We start from the raw sequence: 21190 nt of genomic DNA on the forward strand, positions 1-21190 counted from the left end.
TCTAACTCTAGAACACAGCCTCAGGGACAGTGTTAATACGAGTCAGGTCCCGATCTCACTCTAGAACGCAGCCTCAGGGACAGTGTTAATACGAGTCAGGTCCCGCTCTCACTCTAGAACACAGCCTCAGGGACAGTGTAATGACGAGTCATGTCCTGATCTCACTCTAGAACACAGCCTCAGGGACAGTGTTAATACGAGTCAGGTCCTGATCTCACTCTAGAAAAACGCCCTGGGACAGTGTAAAAAAGAGTCATGTCCCGATCTCACTCTGGAACACAGCCTCAGGGACAGTGTCAATACGAATCAGGTCCCGATCTCAATCTAGAACACAGTCTCAGTGACAGTGTTAATATGAGTCAGGTCCTGATTTCACTCTAGAACACAGCCCCGGGGACAGTGTTAATATGAGCCAGGTCCCAATCTCAATCTAGAACACAGCCTCAGGGACAGTGTTAATACGAGTCAGGTCCCAATCTCACTCTAGAACACAGCCTCAGGTTCAGTGTTAATACGAGTCAGGTCCCGATCACAATCTAGAACACAGCCCCAGGGACAGTGTTAATACGAGTCAGATCACGATCTCAATCTGAAACACAGCCTCAGGGACAGTGTTAATATGAGTGAGGTCCTGATCTCACTCTAGGACACAGCCCAGGACAATGTTAATACGAGTCAGGTCCCGATCTCACTCTAGAACACAGCCTCAGGGACAGTGTTAATACGAGTCAGGTCCTGATCTCACTCTAGAACACCGCCCTGGGACAGTGTTAATAAGAGTCAGGTCCCGATCTCACTCTGGAACACAGTCTCAGTGACAGTGTTAATATGTGTCAGGTCCTGATTTCACTCTAGAACACAGCCCCGGGGACAGTGTTAATACGAGTCAGGTCCCAGTCTCAATCTAGAACACAGCCTCAGGGACAGTGTTAATACGAGTCAGGTCCCGATCTAACTCTAGAACACAGCCTCAGGGACAGTGTTAATACGAGTCAGGTCCCGATCTCACTCTTGAACGCAGCCTCAGGGACAGTGTTAATACGAGTCAGGTCCCGATCTCACTCTAGAACACAGCCTCAGGGACAGTGTAATGACGAGTCAGGTCCTGATCTCACTCTAGAACACAGCCTCAGGGACAGTGTTAATACGAGTCAGGTCCTGATCTCACTCTAGAAAACCGCCCTGGGACAGTGTTAATAAGAGTCAGGTCCCGATCTCACTCTGGAACACAGCCTCAGGGACAGTGTTAATACGAGTCAGTTCCCGATCTCAATCTAGAACACAGTTTCAGTGACAGTGTTAATATGAGTCAGGTCCTGATTTCACTCTAGAACACAGCCCCGGGGACAGTGTTAATACGAGCCAGGTCCCGATCTCACTCTAGAACACAGCCCCGGAGACAGTGTTAATACGAGTCAGTTCCTGATCTCACTCTAGAACACAGTCTCAGGGACAGTGTTAATATGAGTCAGGTCCCGATCTCACTCTAGAACACAGCCTCAGGGACAGTATTAATACGAGTCAGGTCCCGATCTCACTCTAGAACACAGCCTCAGGGACAGTGTTAATACGAGTCAGGTCCCGATCTCACACTAGAACACAGCCTCAGGGACAGTGTTAATATGAGTCAGGTCCTGATCTCACTCTGGAACACAGTCCCAGGGACAGTGTTACTATGAGTCAGGTCCCGATCTCACTCTAGAACACAGCCCCGGAGACAGTGTTAATACGAGTCAGTTCCTGATCTCACTCTAGAACACAGTCTCAGGGACAGTGTTAATATGAGACAGGTCCCGATCTCACTCTAGAACACAGCCTCAGGAACAGTGTTAATACGTGTCAGTTCCCAATCACACACTAGAACACAGCCTCAGGGAAAGTGTTAATACGAGTCAGGTCCCGATCTCACTCTAGAACACAGCCTCGGGGACAGTGTTAGTACGAGTCAGGTCCCGATCTCACTCAAGAAAAGAGCCCCGGGTACAGTGTTAATTCGAGTCAGGTCCCGATCTCACACTAGAACACAGCCTCAGGGACTATGTTAATACAAGTCAGGTCCCGATCTCACTCTAGAACACAGCCTCAGGGACAGTGTTGATACGAGTGAGGTCCTGATCTCACTCTAGAACACAGCCTCAGTGACAGTGTTAATACGAGTCAGGTCCTGATTTCATTCTAGAACACAGCCCCGGGGACAGTGTTAATACGAGTCACGTCCCGATCTCAATCTAGAACAGAGCCTCAGGGACAGTGTTAATACGAGTCAGGTCCCGATCTCACTCTAGAACACAGCCTCAGGGACAGTGATAATACGAGTCTGGTCCCGAACTCACTCTAGAACACAGCCTCATGGACAGAATTAATATGAGTCAGGTCCTGATCTCACTCTAGAACACAGACCCGGGTACAGTGTTAATTCGAGTCAGGTCTCGATCTCACTCTAGAACACAGCCTCAGGGACAGTGTTTATGCAAGTCAGGTCCCGATCTCCATCTAGAACACAGCCACAGGGACAGTGTTAATGCAAGACAGATCCCAATCACACTCTAGAACACAGCCTCAGGGACAGTGTTAATACGAGTCAGGTGCCGATCTCACTCTAGAACACAGCCTCAGGGACAGTGTTAATACGAGTCAGGTCCCGATCTCACTCTGGAACACAGCCCCGGGTACAGTGTTAATTCGAGTCAGGTCCCGATCTCACTCTAGAACACAGCCACAGGGACAGTGTTAATACGAGTCAGGTCCTGATCTCACTCTAGAACGCAGCCTCAGGGACAGTGTTAATACGAGTCTGGTCCCGATCTCACTTTAGAACACAGCCTCAGGGAAAGTGTTAATACGAGTCAGGTCCCGGTCTCACTCTAGAACACAGCCACAGGGACAGAGTTAATACGAGCCAGGTCCCGATCTCACTCTAGAACACAGCCCCAGGGACAGTGCTAATATGAGTCAGGTCCCGATCTCACTCTAGAACACAGCCCCGGGGACAGTGTTAATATGAGTCAGGTCCCGATCACAATCTAGAACACAGCCCCAGGGACAGTGTTAATACGAGTCAGATCACGATCTCAATCTGAAACACAGCCTCAGGGACAGTGTTAATATGAGTGAGGTCCTGATCTCACTCTAGGACACAGCCCAGGACAATGTTAATACGAGTCAGGTCCCGATCTCAATCTAGAACACAGCCTCAGGGACAGTGTTAATACGAGTCAGGTCCTGATCTCACTCTAGAACACCGCCCTGGGACAGTGTTAATAAGAGTCAGGTCCCGATCTCACTCTGGAACACAGTCTCAGTGACAGTGTTAATATGTGTCAGGTCCTGATTTCACTCTAGAACACAGCCCCGGGGACAGTGTTAATACGAGTCAGGTCCCAGTCTCAATCTAGAACACAGCCTCAGGGACAGTGTTAATACGAGTCAGGTCCCGATCTAACTCTAGAACACAGCCCCAGGGACAGTGTTAATACGAGTCAGGTCCCGATCTCACTCTAGAACGCAGCCTCAGGGACAGTGTTAATACGAGTCAGGTCCCGCTCTCACTCTAGAACACAGCCTCAGGGACAGTGTAATGACGAGTCAGGTCCTGATCTCACTCTAGAACACAGCCTCAGGGACAGTGTTAATACGAGTCAGGTCCTGATCTCACTCTAGAAAACCGCCCTGGGACAGTGTTAATAAGAGCCAGGTCCCGATCTCACTCTGGAACACAGCCTCAGGGACAGTGTTAATACGAGTCAGGTCCCGATCTCAATCTAGAACACAGTCTCAGTGACAGTGTTAATACGAGTCAGGTCCCAATCTCACTCTAGAACACAGCCTCAGGGTCAGTGCTAATATGAGTCAGGTCCCGATCTCACTCTAGAACACAGCCCCGGGGACAGTGTTAATATGAGTCAGGTCCCGATCACAATCTAGAACACAGCCCCAGGGACAGTGTTAATACGAGTCAGATCACGATCTCAATCTGAAACACAGCCCCAGGGACAGTGTTAATATGAGTCAGGTCCCAATCTCACTCTAGAACACAGCCTCAGGGACAGTGTTAATATGAGTCAGGTCCCGATCTCACTCTAGAACACAGCCTCAGGGACAGTTTTAATACGAGTCAGGTCCCGATCTCACTCTAGAACACAGCCTCAGGGACAGTGTTAATACGAGTCAGGTCCCGATCTCACACTAGAACACAGCCTCAGGGACAGTGTTAATATGAGTCAGGTCCTGATCTCACTCTGGAACACAGCCCCAGGGACAGTGTTACTATGATTCAGGTCCCGATCTCACTCTAGAACACAGCCCCGGAGACAGTGTTAATACAAGTCCGTTCCTGATCTCACTCTAGAACACAGTCTCAGGGACAGTGTTAATATGAGTCAGGTCCCGATCTCACTCCAGAACACAGCCTCAGGAACAGTGTTAATACGTGTCAGTTCCCAATCACACTCTAGAACACAGCCTCAGGGAAAGTGTTAATACGAGTCAGGTCCCGATCTCACTCTAGAACACAGCCTCGGGGACAGTGTTATACGAGTCAGGTCCCGATCTCACTCTAGAAAAGAGCCCCGGGTACAGTGTTAATTCGAGCCAGGTCCCGATCTCAATCTAGAACACAGCCTCAGGGACTATGTTAATGCAAGTCAGGTCCCGATCTCACTCTAGAACACAGCCTCAGGGATAGTGTTGATACGAGTGAGGTCCTGATCTCACTCTAGAACACAGCCTCAGTGACAGTGTTAATACGAGTCAGGTCCCGATCTCAATCTAGAACACAGTCTCAGTGACAGTGTTAATATGAGTCAGGTCCTGATTTCACTCTCGAACACAGCCCCGGGGACAGTGTTAATACGAGACAGGTCCCAATCTCAATCTAGAACACAGCCTCAGGGACAGTGTTAATACGAGTCAGGTCCCAATCTCACTCTAGAACACAGCCTCAGGGTCAGTGTTAATACGAGTCAGGTCCCGATCTCACTCTAGAACACAGCCTCAGGGACAGTGTTAATACGAGTCAGGTCCCGATCTCACTCTAGAACACAGCCTCAGGGACAGTGTTATGACGAGTCAGGTCCTGATCTCACTCTAGAACACAGTCCCGGGGACAGAGTTAATACGAGTCAGGGCCCGATCTCACTCTAGAACACAGCCCCAGGGACCATGTTAATATGAGACAGGTCCCGATCTCACTCTAGAACACAGCCTCATGGACAGTGTTATTCGAGTCAGGTCCTGATATCACTCTAGAACACAGCCCTGGAGACAGTGTTAATATGAGTCAGGTCCCGATCTCACTCCAGAACACAGCCTCAGGGACAGTTTTAATATGAGTCAGGTCCCGATCTCACTCTAGAACACAGCCTCAGGGACAGTGTTAATATGAGTCAGGTCCCGAACTCACTCTAGAAAACAGCCCCAGGGACAGTGTTAATACGAGTCAGGTCCCGATCTCACTCTAGAACACAGCCCCAGGGACAGTGTTAATATGAGTCAGGTCCCAATCTCACTCTAGAACACAGCCTCAGGGACAGTGTTAATATGAGTCAGGTCCCGATCTCACTCTAGAACACAGCCTCAGGGACCGTATTAATACGAGTCAGGTCCCGATCTCACTCTAGAACACAGCCTCAGGGACAGTGTTAATACGAGTCAGGTCCCAATCTCACTCTGGAACACAGCCCCAGGGACAGTGTTACTATGAGTCAGGTCCCGATCTCACTCTAGAACACAGCCCCGGAGACAGTGTTAATACGAGTCAGTTCCTGATCTCACTCTAGAACACAGTCTCAGGGACAGTGTTAATATGAGTCAGGTCCCGATCTCACTCTAGAACACAGCCTCAGGGACAGTATTAATACGAGTCAGGTCCCGATCTCACTCTAGAACACAGCCTCAGGGACAGTGTTAATACGAGTCAGGTCCCGATCTCACACTAGAACACAGCCTCAGGGACAGTGTTAATATAAGTCAGGTCCTGATCTCACTCTGGAACACAGTCCCAGGGACAGTGTTACTATGAGTCAGGTCCCGATCTCACTCTAGAACGCAGCCCCGGAGACAGTGTTAATACGAGTCAGTTCCTGATCTCACTCTAGAGCACAGTCTCAGGGACAGTGTTAATATGAGTCAGGTCCCGATCTCACTCTAGAACACAGCCTCAGGAACAGTGTTAATACGTGTCAGTTCCCAATCACACTCTAGAACACAGCCTCAGGGAAAGTGTTAATACGAGTCAGGTCCCGATCTCACTCTAGAACACAGCCTCGGGGACAGTGTTAGTACGAGTCAGGTCCCGATCTCACTCAAGAAAAGAGCCCCGGGTACAGTGTTAATTCGAGTCAGGTCCTGATCTCACTCTAGAACACAGCCTCAGGGACTATGTTAATACAAGTCAGGTCCCGATCTCACTCTAGAACACAGCCACAGGGACAGTGTTGATACGAGTGAGGTCCTGATCTCACTCTAGAACACAGCCTCAGTGACAGTGTTAATACGAGTCAGGTCCTGATTTCATTCTAGAACACAGCCCCGGGGACAGTGTTAATACGAGTCACGTCCCGATCTCAATCTAGAACAGAGCCTCAGGGACAGTGTTAATACGAGTCAGGTCCCGATCTCACTCTAGAACACAGCCTCAGGGACAGTGATAATACGAGTCTGGTCCCGAACTCACTCTAGAACACAGCCTCAGGGACAGAATTAATATGAGTCAGGTCCTGATCTCACTCTAGAACACAGCCTCAGGGACAGTGTTAATATGAGTCAGGTCCCGAACTCACTCTAGAAAACAGCCCCAGGGACAGTGTTAATACGAGTCAGGTCCCGATCTCACTCTAGAACACAGCCCCAGGGACAGTGTTAATATGAGTCAGGTCCCAATCTCACTCTAGAACACAGCCTCAGGGACAGTGTTAATATGAGTCAGGTCCCGATCTCACTCTAGAACACAGCCTCAGGGACCGTATTAATACGAGTCAGGTCCCGATCTCACTCTAGAACACTGCCTCAGGGACAGTGTTAATACGAGTCAGGTCCCAATCTCACTCTGGAACACAGCCCCAGGGACAGTGTTACTATGAGTCAGGTCCCGATCTCACTCTAGAACACAGCCCCGGAGACAGTGTTAATACGAGTCAGTTCCTGATCTCACTCTAGAACACAGTCTCAGGGACAGTGTTAATATGAGTCAGGTCCCGATCTCACTCTAGAACACAGCCTCAGCGACAGTATTAATACGAGTCAGGTCCCGATCTCACTCTAGAACACAGCCTCAGGGACAGTGTTAATACGAGTCAGGTCCCGATCTCACACTAGAACACAGCCTCAGGGACAGTGTTAATATAAGTCAGGTCCTGATCTCACTCTGGAACACAGTCCCAGGGACAGTGTTACTATGAGTCAGGTCCCGATCTCACTCTAGAACACAGCCCCGGAGACAGTGTTAATACGAGTCAGTTCCTGATCTCACTCTAGAACACAGTCTCAGGGACAGTGTTAATATGAGTCAGGTCCCGATCTCACTCTAGAACACAGCCTCAGGAACAGTGTTAATACGTGTCAGTTCCCAATCAAACTCTAGAACACAGCCTCAGGGAAAGTGTTAATACGAGTCAGGTCCCGATCTCACTCTAGAACACAGCCTCGGGGACAGTGTTAGTACGAGTCAGGTCCCGATCTCACTCAAGAAAAGAGCCCCGGGTACAGTGTTAATTCGAGTCAGGTCCTGATCTCACTCTAGAACACAGCCTCAGGGACTATGTTAATACAAGTCAGGTCCCGATCTCACTCTAGAACACAGCCTCAGGGACAGTGTTGATACGAGTGAGGTCCTGATCTCACTCTAGAACACAGCCTCAGTGACAGTGTTAATACGAGTCAGGTCCTGATTTCATTCTAGAACACAGCCCCGGGGACAGTGTTAATACGAGTCACGTCCCGATCTCAATCTAGAACAGAGCCTCAGGGACAGTGTTAATACGAGTCAGGTCCCGATCTCACTCTAGAACACAGCCTCAGGGACAGTGATAATACGAGTCTGGTCCCGAACTCACTCTAGAACACAGCCTCAGGGACAGAATTAATATGAGTCAGGTCCTGATCTCACTCTAGAACACAGACCCGGGTACAGTGTTAATTCGAGTCAGGTCTCGATCTCACTCTAGAACACAGCCTCAGGGACAGTGTTTATGCAAGTCAGGTCCCGATCTCCATCTAGAACACAGCCACAGGGACAGTGTTAATGCAAGACAGATCCCAATCACACTCTAGAACACAGCCTCAGGGACAGTGTTAATATGAGTCAGGTCCCGATCTCACTCTAGAACACAGCCTCAGGGACAGTGTTAATACGAGTCAGGTCCCGATCTCACTCTGGAACACAGCCCCGGGTACAGTGTTAATTCGAGTCAGGTCCCGATCTCACTCTAGAACACAGCCACAGGGACAGTGTTAATATGAGTCAGGTCCTGATCTCACTCTAGAACGCAGCCCCAGGGACAGTGTTAATACGAGTCTGGTCCCGATCTCACTTTAGAACACAGCCTCAGGGAAAGTGTTAATATGAGTCAGGTCCCGTCTCACTCTAGAACACAGCCACAGGGACAGAGTTAATACGAGCCAAGTCCCGATCTCACTCTAGAACACAGCCCCAGGGACAGTGCTAATATGAGTCAGGTCCCGATCTCACTCTAGAACACAGCCCCGGGGACAGTGTTAATATGAGTCAGGTCCCGATCACAATCTAGAACACAGCCCCAGGGACAGTGTTAATACGAGTCAGATCACGATCTCAATCTGAAACACAGCCTCAGGGACAGTGTTAATATGAGTGAGGTCCTGATCTCACTCTAGGACACAGCCCAGGACAATGTTAATACGAGTCAGGTCCCGATCTCACTCTAGAACACAGCCTCAGGGACAGTGCTAATACGAGTCAGGTCCTGATCTCACTCTAGAACACCGCCCTGGGACAGTGTTAATAAGAGTCAGGTCCCGATCTCACTCTGGAACACAGTCTCAGTGACAGTGTTAATATGTGTCAGGTCCTGATTTCACTCTAGAACACAGCCCCGGGGACAGTGTTAATACGAGTCAGGTCCCAGTCTCAATCTAGAACACAGCCTCAGGGACAGTGTTAATACGAGTCAGGTCCCGATCTAACTCTAGAACGCAGCCTCAGGGACAGTGTTAATACGAGTCAGGTCCCGCTCTCACTCTAGAACACAGCCTCAGGGACAGTGTAATGACGAGTCAGGTCCTGATCTCAGTCTAGAACACAGCCTCAGGGACAGTGTTAATACGAGTCAGGTCCTGATCTCACTCTAGAAAATCGCCCTGGGACAGTGTTAATAAGAGTCAGGTCCCGATCTCACTCTGGAACACAGCCTCAGGGACAGTGTTAATACGAGTCAGGTCCCGATCTCAATCTGGAACACAGTCTCAGTGACAGTGTTAATACGAGTCAGGTCCCAATCTCACTCTAGAACACAGCCTCAGGATCAGTGCTAATATGAGTCAGGTCCAGATCTCACTCTAGAACACAGCCCCGGGGACAGTGTTAATATGAGTCAGGTCCCGATCACAATCTAGAACACAGCCCCAGGGACAGTGTTAATACGAGTCAGATCACGATCTCAATCTGAAACACAGCCCCAGGGACAGTGTTAATATGAGTCAGGTCCCAATCTCACTCTAGAACACAGCCTCAGGGACAGTGTTAATATGAGTCAGGTCCCGATCTCACTCTAGAACACAGCCTCAGGGACAGTTTTAATACGAGTCAGGTCCCGATCTCACTCTAGAACACAGCCTCAGGGACAGTGTTAATACGAGTCAGGTCCCGATCTCACACTAGAACACAGCCTCAGGGACAGTGTTAATATGAGTCAGGTCCTGATCTCACTCTGGAACACAGCCCCAGGGACAGTGTTACTATGATTCAGGTCCCGATCTCACTCTAGAACACAGCCCCGGAGACAGTGTTAATACAAGTCCGTTCCTGATCTCACTCTAGAACACAGTCTCAGGGACAGTGTTAATATGAGTCAGGTCCCGATCTCACTCCAGAACACAGCCTCAGGAACAGTGTTAATACGTGTCAGTTCCCAATCACACTCTAGAACACAGCCTCAGGGAAAGTGTTAATACGAGTCAGGTCCCGATCTCACTCTAGAACACAGCCTCGGGGACAGTGTTAGTACGAGTCAGGTCCCGATCTCACTCTAGAAAAGAGCCCCGGGTACAGTGTTAATTCGAGCCAGGTCCCGATCTCACTCTAGAACACAGCCTCAGGGACTATGTTAATGCAAGTCAGGTCCCGATCTCTCTCTAGAACACAGCCTCAGGGATAGTGTTGATACGAGTGAGGTCCTGATCTCACTCTAGAACACAGCCTCAGTGACAGTGTTAATACGAGTCAGGTCCTGATTTCACTCTAGAACACAGCCCCGGGGACAGTGTTAATACGAGTCAGGTCCTGATTTCACTCTCGAACACAGCCCCGGGGACAGTGTTAATACGAGACAGGTCCCGATCTCACTCTAGAACACAGCCTCAGGGACAGTGATAATACGAGTCAGGTCCCGAACTCACTCTAGAACACAGCCTCAGGGACAGTGTTAATACGAGTCAGATCCCAATCACACTCTAGAACACAGCCTCAGGGACAGTGTTAATACGAGTCAGGTCCCGATCTCACTCTAGAACACAGCCTCAGGGACAGAATTAATATGAGTCAGGTCCTGATCTCACTCTAGAACACAGCCCCGGGTACAGTGTTAATTCGAGTCAGGTCTCGATCTCACTCTAGAACACAGCCTCAGGGACAGTGTTTATGCAAGTCAGGTCCCGATCTCCGTCTAGAACACAGCCACAGGGACAGTGTTAATACAAGACAGATCCCAATCACACTCTAGAACACAGCCTCAGGGACAGTGTTAATACGAGTCAGGTCCCGATCTCACTCTAGAACACAGCCTCAGGGACAGTGTTAATACGAGTCAGGTCCCGATCTCACTCTAGAACACAGCCCCGGGTACAGTGTTAATTCGAGTCAGGTCCCGATCTCACTCTAGAACACAGCCTCAGGGACAGTGTTTATACAAGTCAGGTCCTGATCTCCCTCTAGAACACAGCCACAGGGACAGTGTTAATACGAGTCAGCTCCTGATCTCACTCTAGAACACAGCCTCAGGGACAGTGTTAATACGAGTCTGGTCCCGATCTCACTTTAGAACACAGCCTCAGGGAAAGTGTTAATACGAGTCAGGTCCCGTTCTCACTCTAGAACACAGCCACAGGGACAGAGTTAATACGAGCCAGGTCCCAATCTCACTCTAGAACACAGCCCCAGGGACAGTGCTAATATGATTCAGGTCCCGATCTCACTCTAGAACACAGCCCTGGGGACAGTGTTAATATGAGTCAGGTCCCGATCACAATCTAGAACACAGCCCCAGGGACAGTGTTAATACGAGTCAGATCACGATCTCAATCTGAAACACAGCCTCAGGGACAGTGTTAATATGAGTGAGGTCCTGATCTCACTCTAGGACACAGCCCAGGACAATGTTAATACGAGTCAGGTCCCGATCTCACTCTAGAACACAGCCTCAGGGACAGTGTTAATACGAGTCAGGTCCTGATCTCACTCTAGAACACCGCCCTGGGACAGTGTTAATAAGAGTCAGGTCCCGATCTCACTCTGGAACACAGTCTCAGTGACAGTGTTAATATGTGTCAGGTCCTGATTTCACTCTAGGACACAGCCCAGGACAATGTTAATACGAGTCAGGTCCCGCTCTCACTCTAGAACACAGCCTCAGGGACAGTGTAATGACGAGTCATGTCCTGATCTCACTCTAGAACACAGCCTCAGGGACAGTGTTAATACGAGTCAGGTCCTGATCTCACTCTAGAAAACCGCCCTGGGACAGTGTTAATAAGAGTCAGGTCCCGATCTCACTCTGGAACACAGCCTCAGGGACAGTGTTAATACGAGTCAGGTCCCGATCTCAATCTAGAACACAGTCTCAGTGACAGTGTTAATATGAGTCAGGTCCTGATTTCACTCTAGAACACAGCCCCGGGGACAGTGTTAATACGAGCCAGGTCCCAATCTCAATCTAGAACACAGCCTCAGGGACAGTGTTAATACGAGTCAGGTCCCAATCTCACTCTAGAACACAGCCTCAGGGTCAGTGTTAATACGAGTCAGGTCCCGATCACAATCTAGAACACAGCCCCAGGGACAGTGTTAATACGAGTCAGATCACGATCTCAATCTGAAACACAGCCTCAGGGACAGTGTTAATATGAGTGAGGTCCTGATCTCACTCTAGGACACAGCCCAGGACAATGTAAATACGAGTCAGGTCCCGATCTCACTCTAGAACACAGCCTCAGGAACAGTGTTAATACGAGTCAGGTCCTGATCTCACTCTAGAACACCGCCCTGGGACAGTGTTAATAAGAGTCAGGTCCCGATCTCACTCTGGAACACAGTCTCAGTGACAGTGTTAATATGTGTCAGGTCCTGATTTCACTCTAGAACACAGCCCCGGGGACAGTGTTAATACGAGTCAGGTCCCAGTCTCAATCTAGAACACAGCCTCAGGGACAGTGTTAATACGAGTCAGGTCCCGATCTAACTCTAGAACACAGCCTCAGGGACAGTGTTAATACGAGTCAGGTCCCGAACTCACTCTTGAACGCAGCCTCAGGGACAGTGTTAATACGAGTCAGGTCCCGATCTCACTCTAGAACACAGCCTCAGGGACAGTGTAATGACGAGTCAGGTCCTGATCTCACTCTGGAACACAGCCTCAGGGACAGTGTTAATACGAGTCAGGTCCTGATCTCACTCTAGAAAACCGCCCTGTGACAGTGTTAATAAGAGTCAGGTCCCGATCTCACTCTGGAACACAGCCTCAGGGACAGTGTTAATACGAGTCAGGTCCCGATCTCAATCTAGAACACAGTCTCAGTGACAGTGTTAATATGAGTCAGGTCCTGATTTCACTCTAGAACACAGCCCCGGGGACAGTGTTAATACGAGCCAGGTCCCAATCTCAATCTAGAACACAGCCTCAGGGACAGTGTTAATACGAGTCAGGTCCCAATCTCACTCTAGAACACAGCCTCAGGGTCAGTGTTAATACGAGTCAGGTCCCGATCTCACTCTAGAACACAGCCTCAGGGACAGTGTTAATACGAGTCAGGTCCCGATCTCACACTAGAACACAGCCTCAGGGACAGTGTTAATATGAGTCAGGTCCTGAACTCACTCTGGAACACAGTCCCAGGGACAGTGTTACTATGAGTCAGGTCCCGATCTCACTCTAGAACACAGCCCCGGAGACAGTGTTAATACGAGTCAGTTCCTGATCTCACTCTAGAACACAGTCTCAGGGACAGTGTTAATATGAGTCAGGTCCCGATCTCACTCTAGAACACAGCCTCAGGAACAGTGTTAATACGTGTCAGTTCCCTATCACACTCTAGAACACAGCCTCAGGGAAAGTGTTAATACGAGTCAGGTCCCGGTCTCACTCTAGAACACAGCCACAGGGACAGAGTTAATACGAGCCAGGTCCCGATCTCACTCTAGAACACAGCCCCAGGGACAGTGCTAATATGAGTCAGGTCCCGATCTCACTCTAGAACACTGCCCCGGGGACAGTGTTAATATGAGTCAGGTCCCGATCACAATCTAGAACACAGCCCCAGGGACAGTGTTAATACGAGTCAGATCACGATCTCAATCTGAAACACAGCCTCAGGGACAGTGTTAATATGAGTGAGGTCCTGATCTCACTCTAGGACACAGCCCAGGACAATGTTAATACGAGTCAGGTCCCGATCTCACTCTAGAACACAGCCTCAGGGACAGTGTTAATACGAGTCAGGTCCTGATCTCACTCTAGAACACCGCCCTGGGGCAGTGTTAATAAGAGTCAGTCCCGATCTCACTCTGGAACACAGTCTCAGTGACAGTGTTAATATGTGTCAGGTCCTGATTTCACTCTAGAACACAGCCCCGGGGACAGTGTTAATACGAGACAGGTCCCAATCTCAATCTAGAACACAGCCTCAGGGACAGTGTTAATATGAGTCAGGTCCCAATCTCACTCTCGAACACAGCCTCAGGGTCAGTGTTAATACGAGTCAGGTCCCGATCTCACTCTAGAACACAGCCTCAGGGACAGTGTTAATACGAGTCAGGTCCCGATCTCACTCTAGAACACAGCCTCAGGGACAGTGTTATGACGAGTCAGGTCCTGATCTCACTCCAGAACACAGTGCCGGGGACAGAGTTAATACGAGTCAGGGCCCGATCTCACACTAGAACACAGCCCCAGGGACCGTGTTAATATGAGACAGGTCCCGATCTCACTCTAGAACACAGCCTCATGGACAGTGTTATTCGAGTCAGGTCCTGATATCACTCTAGAACACAGCCCTGGAGACAGTGTTAATATGAGTCAGGTCCCAATCTCACTCTAGAACACAGCCTCAGGGACAGTTTTAATATGAGTCAGGTCCCGATCTCACTCTAGAACACAGCCTCAGGGACAGTGTTAATATGAGTCAGGTCCCGAACTCACTCTAGAACACAGCCCCAGAGACAGTGTTAATACGAGTCAGGTCCCGATCTCACTCTAGAACACAGCCCCAGGGACAGTGTTAATATGAGTCAGGTCCCAATCTCACTCTAGTACACAGCCTCAGGGACAGTGTTAATATGAGTCAGGTCCCGATCTCACTCTAGAACACAGCCTCAGGGACAGTATTAATACGAGTCAGGTCCCGATCTCACTCTAGAACACAGCCTCAGGGACAGTGTTAATACGAGTCAGGTCCCGATCTCACACTAGAACACAGCCTCAGGGACAGTGTTAATATGAGTCAGGTCCTGATCTCACTCTGGAACACAGCCCCAGGGACAGTGTTACTATGATTCAGGTCCCGATCTCACTCTAGAACACAGCCCCGGAGACAGTGTTAATACAAGTCAGTTCCTGATCTCACTCTAGAACACAGTCTCAGGGACAGTGTTAATATGAGTCAGGTCCCGACCTCACTCTAGAACACAGCCTCAGGAACAGTGTTAATACGTGTCAGTTCCCAATCACACTCTAGAACACAGCCTCAGGGAAAGTGTTAATACGAGTCAGGTCCCGATCTCACTCTAGAACACAGCCTCGGGGACAGTGTTAGTACGAGTCAGGTCCCGATCTCACTCTAGAAAAGAGCCCCGGGTACAGTGTTAATTCGAGTCAGGTCCCGATCTCACTCTAGAACACAGCCTCAGGGACTATGTTAATGCAAGTCAGGTCCCGATCTCACTCTAGAACACAGCCTCAGGGACAGTGTTGATACGAGTGAGGTCCTGATCTCACTCTAGAACACAGCCTCAGTGACAGTGTTAATACGAGTCAGGTCCTGATTTCACTCTAGAACACAGCCCCGGGGACAGTGTTAATACGAGTCAGGTCCCGATCTCAATCTAGAACAGAGCCTCAGGGACAGTGTTAATACGAGGCAGGTCCCGATCTCACTCTAGAACACAGCCTCAGGGACACTGATAATACGAGTCAGGTCCCGAACTCACTCTAGAACACAGCCTCAGGGACAGTGTTAATACGAGTCAGATCCCAATCACACTCTAGAACACAGCCTCAGGGACAGTGTTAATACGAGTCAGGTCCCGATCTCACTCTAGAACACAGCCTCAGGGAAAGAATTAATATGAGTCAGGTCCTCACTCTAGAACACAGACCCGGGTACAGTGTTAATTCGAGTCAGGTCTCGATCTCACTCTAGAACACAGCCTCAGGGACAGTGTTTATGCAAGTCAGGTCCCGATCTCCGTCTAGAACACAGCCACAGGCACAGTGTTAATGCAAGACAGATCCCAATCACACTCTAGAACACAGCCTCAGGGACAGTGTTAATACGAGTCAGGTCCCGATCTCACTCTAGAACACAGCCTCAGGGACAGTGTTAATACGAGTCAGGTCCCGATCTCACTCTAGAACACAGCCCCGGGTACAGTGTTAATTCGAGTCAGGTCCCGATCTCACTCTAGAACACAGCCTCAGGGACAGTGTTTATACAAGTCAGGTCCTGATCTCCCTCTAGAACACAGCCACAGGGACAGTGTTAATACGAGTCAGGTCCTGATCTCACTCTAGAACACAGCCTCAGGGACAGTGTTAATACGAGTCTGGTCCCGATCTCACTTTAGAACACAGCCTCAGGGAAAGTGTTAATACGAGTCAGGTCCCGGTCTCACTCTAGAACACAGCCACAGGGACAGAGTTAATACGAGCCAGGTCCCGATCTCACTCTAGAACACAGCCCCAGGGACAGTGCTAATATGAGTCAGGTCCCGATCTCACTCTAGAACACAGCCCCGGGGACAGTGTTAATATGAGTCAGGTCCCGATCACAATCTAGAACACAGCCCCAGGGACAGTGTTAATACGAGTCAGATCACGATCTCAATCTGAAACACAGCCTCAGGGACAGTGTTAATATGAGTGAGGTCCTGATCTCACTCTAGGACACAGCCCAGGACAATGTTAATACGAGTCAGGTCCCGATCTCACTCTAGAACACAGCCTCAGGGACAGTGTTAATACGAGTCAGGTCCTGATCTCACTCTAGAACACCGCCCTGGGGCAGTGTTAATAAGAGTCAGGTCCCGATCTCACTCTGGAACACAGTCTCAGTGACAGTGTTAATATGTGTCAGGTCCTGATTTCACTCTAGAACACAGCCCCGGGGACAGTGTTAATACGAGTCAGGTCCCAGTCTCAATCTAGAACACAGCCTCAGGGACAGTGTTAATACGAGTCAGGTCCCGATCTAACTCTAGAACACAGCCTCAGGGACAGTGTTAATACGAGTCAGGTCCCGATCTCACTCTAGAACGCAGCCTCAGGGACAGTGTTAATACGAGTCAGGTCCCGCTCTCACACTAGAACACAGCCTCAGGGACAGTGTAATGACGAGTCAGGTCCTGATCTCACTCTAGAACACAGCCTCAGGGACAGTGTTAATACGAGTCAGGTCCTGATCTCACTCTAGAAAACCGCCCTGGGACAGTGTTAATAAGAGTCAGGTCCCGATCTCACTCTGGAACACAGCCTCAGGGACAGTGTTAATACGAGTCAGGTCCCGATCTCCGTCTAGAACACAGCCACAGGCACAGTGTTAATGCAAGACAGATCCCAATCACACTCTAGAACACAGCCTCAGGGACAGTGTTAATACGAGTCAGGTCCCGATCTCACTCTAGAACACAGCCTCAGGGACAGTGTTAATACGAGTCAGGTCCCGATCTCACTCTAGAACACAGCCCCGGGTACAGTGTTAATTCGAGTCAGGTCCCGATCTCACTCTAGAACACAGCCTCAGGGACAGTGTTTATACAAGTCAGGTCCTGATCTCCCTCTAGAACACAGCCACAGGGACCGTGTTAATACGAGTCAGGTCCTGATCTCACTCTAGAACACAGCCTCAGGGACAGTGTTAATACGAGTCTGGTCCCGATCTCACTTTAGAACACAGCCTCAGGGAAAGTGTTAATACGAGTCAGGTCCCGGTCTCACTCTAGAACACAGCCACAGGGACAGAGTTAATACGAGCCAGGTCCCGATCTCACTCTAGAACACAGCCCCAGGGACAGTGCTAATATGAGTCAGGTCCCGATCTCACTCTAGAACACAGCCCCGGGGACAGTGTTAATATGAGTCAGGTCCCGATCACAATCTAGAACACAGCCCCAGGGACAGTGTTAATACGAGTCAGATCACGATCTCAATCTGAAACACAGCCTCAGGGACAGTGTTAATATGAGTGAGGTCCTGATCTCACTCTAGGACACAGCCCAGGACAATGTTAATACGAGTCAGGTCCCGATCTCACTCTAGAACACAGCCTCAGGGACAGTGTTAATACGAGTCAGGTCCTGATCTCACTCTAGAACACCGCCCTGGGGCAGTGTTAATAAGAGTCAGGTCCCGATCTCACTCTGGAACACAGTCTCAGTGACAGTGTTAATATGTGTCAGGTCCTGATTTCACTCTAGAACACAGCCCCGGGGACAGTGTTAATACGAGTCAGGTCCCAGTCTCAATCTAGAACACAGCCTCAGGGACAGTGTTAATACGAGTCAGGTCCCGATCTAACTCTAGAACACAGCCTCAGGGACAGTGTTAATACGAGTCAGGTCCCGATCTCACTCTAGAACGCAGCCTCAGGGACAGTGTTAATACGAGTCAGGTCCCGCTCTCACACTAGAACACAGCCTCAGGGACAGTGTAATGACGAGTCAGGTCCTGATCTCACTCTAGAACACAGCCTCAGGGACAGTGTTAATACGAGTCAGGTCCTGATCTCACTCTAGAAAACCGCCCTGGGACAGTGTTAATAAGAGTCAGGTCCCGATCTCACTCTGGAACACAGCCTCAGGGACAGTGTTAATACGAGTCAGGTCCCGATCTCAATCTAGAACACAGTCTCAGTGACAGTGTTAATACGAGTCAGGTCCCAATCTCACTGTAGAACACAGCCTCAGGGTCAGTGCTAATATGAGTCAGGTCCCGATCTCACTCTAGAACACAGCCCCGGGGACAGTGTTAATATGAGTCAGGTCCCGATCACAATCTAGAACACAGCCCCAGGGACAGTGTTAATACGAGTCAGATCACGATCTCAATCTGAAACACAGCCCCAGGGACAGTGTTAATATGAGTCAGGTCCCAATCTCACTCTAGAACACAGCCTCAGGGACAGTGTTAATATGAGTCAGGTCCCGATCTCACTCTAGAACACAGCCTCAGGGACAGTATTAATACGAGTCCGGTCCCGATCTCACTCTAGAACACAGCCTCAGGGACAGTGTTAATACAAGTCAGGTCCCGATCTCACACTAGAACACAGCCTCAGGGACAGTGTTAATATGAGTCAGGTCCTGATCTCACTCTGGAACACAGCCCCAGGGACAGTGTTACTATGATTCAGGTCCCGATCTCACTCTAGAACACAGCCCCGGAGACAGTGTTAATACAAGTCAGTTCCTGATCTCACTCTAGAACACAGTCTCAGGGACAGTGTTAATATGAGTCAGGTCCCGATCTCCCTCCAGAACACAGCCTCAGGAACAGTGTTAATACGTGTCAGTTCCCAATCACACTCTAGAACACAGCCTCAGGGAAAGTGTTAATACGAGTCAGGTCCCGATCTCACTCTAGAACACAGCCTCGGGGACAGTGTTAGTACGAGTCAGGTCCCGATCTCACTCTAGAACACAGCCTCAGGGAGTATGTTAATGCAAGTCAGGTCCCGATCTCACTCTAGAACACAGCCTCAGGGACAGTGTTGATACGAGTGAGGTCCTGATCTCACTCTAGAACACAGCCTCAGTGACAGTGTTAATACGAGTCAGGTCCTGATTTCTCTCTAGAACACAGCCCCGGGGACAGTGTTAATACGAGTCAGGTCCCGATCTCAATCTAGAACACAGCCTCAGGGACAGTGTTAATACGAGTCAGGTCCCGATCTCACTCTAGAACACAGCCTCAGGGACAGTGATAATACGAGTCAGGTCCCGAACTCACTCTAGAACACAGCCTCAGGGACAGTGTTAATACGAGTCAGATCCCAATCACACTCTAGAACACAGCCTCAGGGACAGTGTTAATACGAGTCAGGTCCCGATCTCACTCTAGAACACAGCCTCAGGGACAGTGTAATGATGAGTCAGGTCCTGATCTCACTCTAGAACACAGCCTCAGGGAAAGTGTTAATACGAGTCAGGTCCTGATCTCACTCTACAAAACCGCCCTGGGACAGTGTTAATAAGAGTCAGGTCCCGATCTCACTCTGGAACACAGCCTCAGCGACAGTGTTAATACGAGTCAGGTCCCGATCTCAATCTAGAACACAGTCTCAGTGACAGTGTTAATATGAGTCAGGTCCTGATTTCACTCTCGAACACAGCCCCGGGGACAGTGTTAATACGAGACAGGTCCCAATCTCAATCTAGAACACAGCCTCAGGGACAGTGTTAATACGAGTCCGGTCCCAATCTCACTCTAGAACACAGCCTCAGGGTCAGTGTTAATACGAGTCAGGTCCCGATCTCACTCTAGAACACAGCCTCAGGGACAGTGTTAATACGAGTCAGGTCCCGATCTCACTCTAGAACACAGCCTCAGGGACAGTGTTATGACGAGTCAGGTCCTGATCTCACTCTAGAACACAGTCCCGGGGACAGAGTTAATACGAGCCAGGGCCCGATCTCACTCTAGAACACAGCCCCAGGGACCGTGTTAATATGAGACAGGTCCCGATCTCACTCTAGAACACAGCCTCATGGACAGTGTTATTCGAGTCAGGTCCTGATATCACTCTAGAACACAGCCCTGGAGACAGTGTTAATATGAGTCAGGTCCCGATCTCACTCCAGAACACAGCCTCAGGGACAGTTTTAATATGAGTCAGGTCCCGATCTCACTCTAGAACACAGCCTCAGGGACAGTGTTATGACGAGTCAGGTCCTGATCTCACTCTAGAACACAGTCCCGGGGACAGAGTTAATACGAGTCAGGGCCCGATCTCACTCTAGAACACAGCCCCAGGGACCGTGTTAATATGAGACAGGTCCCGATCTCACTCTAGAACACAGCCTCATGGACAGTGTTATTCGAGTCAGGTCCTGATATCACTCTAGAACACAGCCCTGGAGACAGTGTTAATATGAGTCAGGTCCCGATCTCACTCCAGAACACAGCCTCAGGGACAGTTTTAATATGAGTCAGGTCCCGATCTCACTCTAGAACACAGCCTCAGGGACAGTGTTAATATGAGTCAGGTCCCGAACTCACTCTAGAACACAGCCCCAGGGACAGTGTTAATACGAGTCAGGTCCCGATCTCACTCTAGAACACAGCCCCAGGGACAGTGTTAATATGAGTCAGGTCCCAATCTCATTCTAGAACACAGCCTCAGGGACAGTGTTAATATGAGTCAGGTCCCGATCTCACTCTAGAACACAGCCTCAGGGACCGAATTAATACGAGTCAGGTCCCGATCTCACTCTAGAACACAGCCTCAGGGACAGTGTTAATACGAGTCAGGTCCCAATCTCACTCTGGAACACAGCCCCAGGGACAGTGTTACT

The sequence above is a fragment of the Somniosus microcephalus genome, unplaced genomic scaffold, assembly GCF_052327205.1.
Source record: "Somniosus microcephalus isolate GS21.2 unplaced genomic scaffold, FLI_Smic_1.0 unresolved_chr7, whole genome shotgun sequence".
Taxonomy (NCBI): Eukaryota; Metazoa; Chordata; class Chondrichthyes; order Squaliformes; family Somniosidae; genus Somniosus; species Somniosus microcephalus.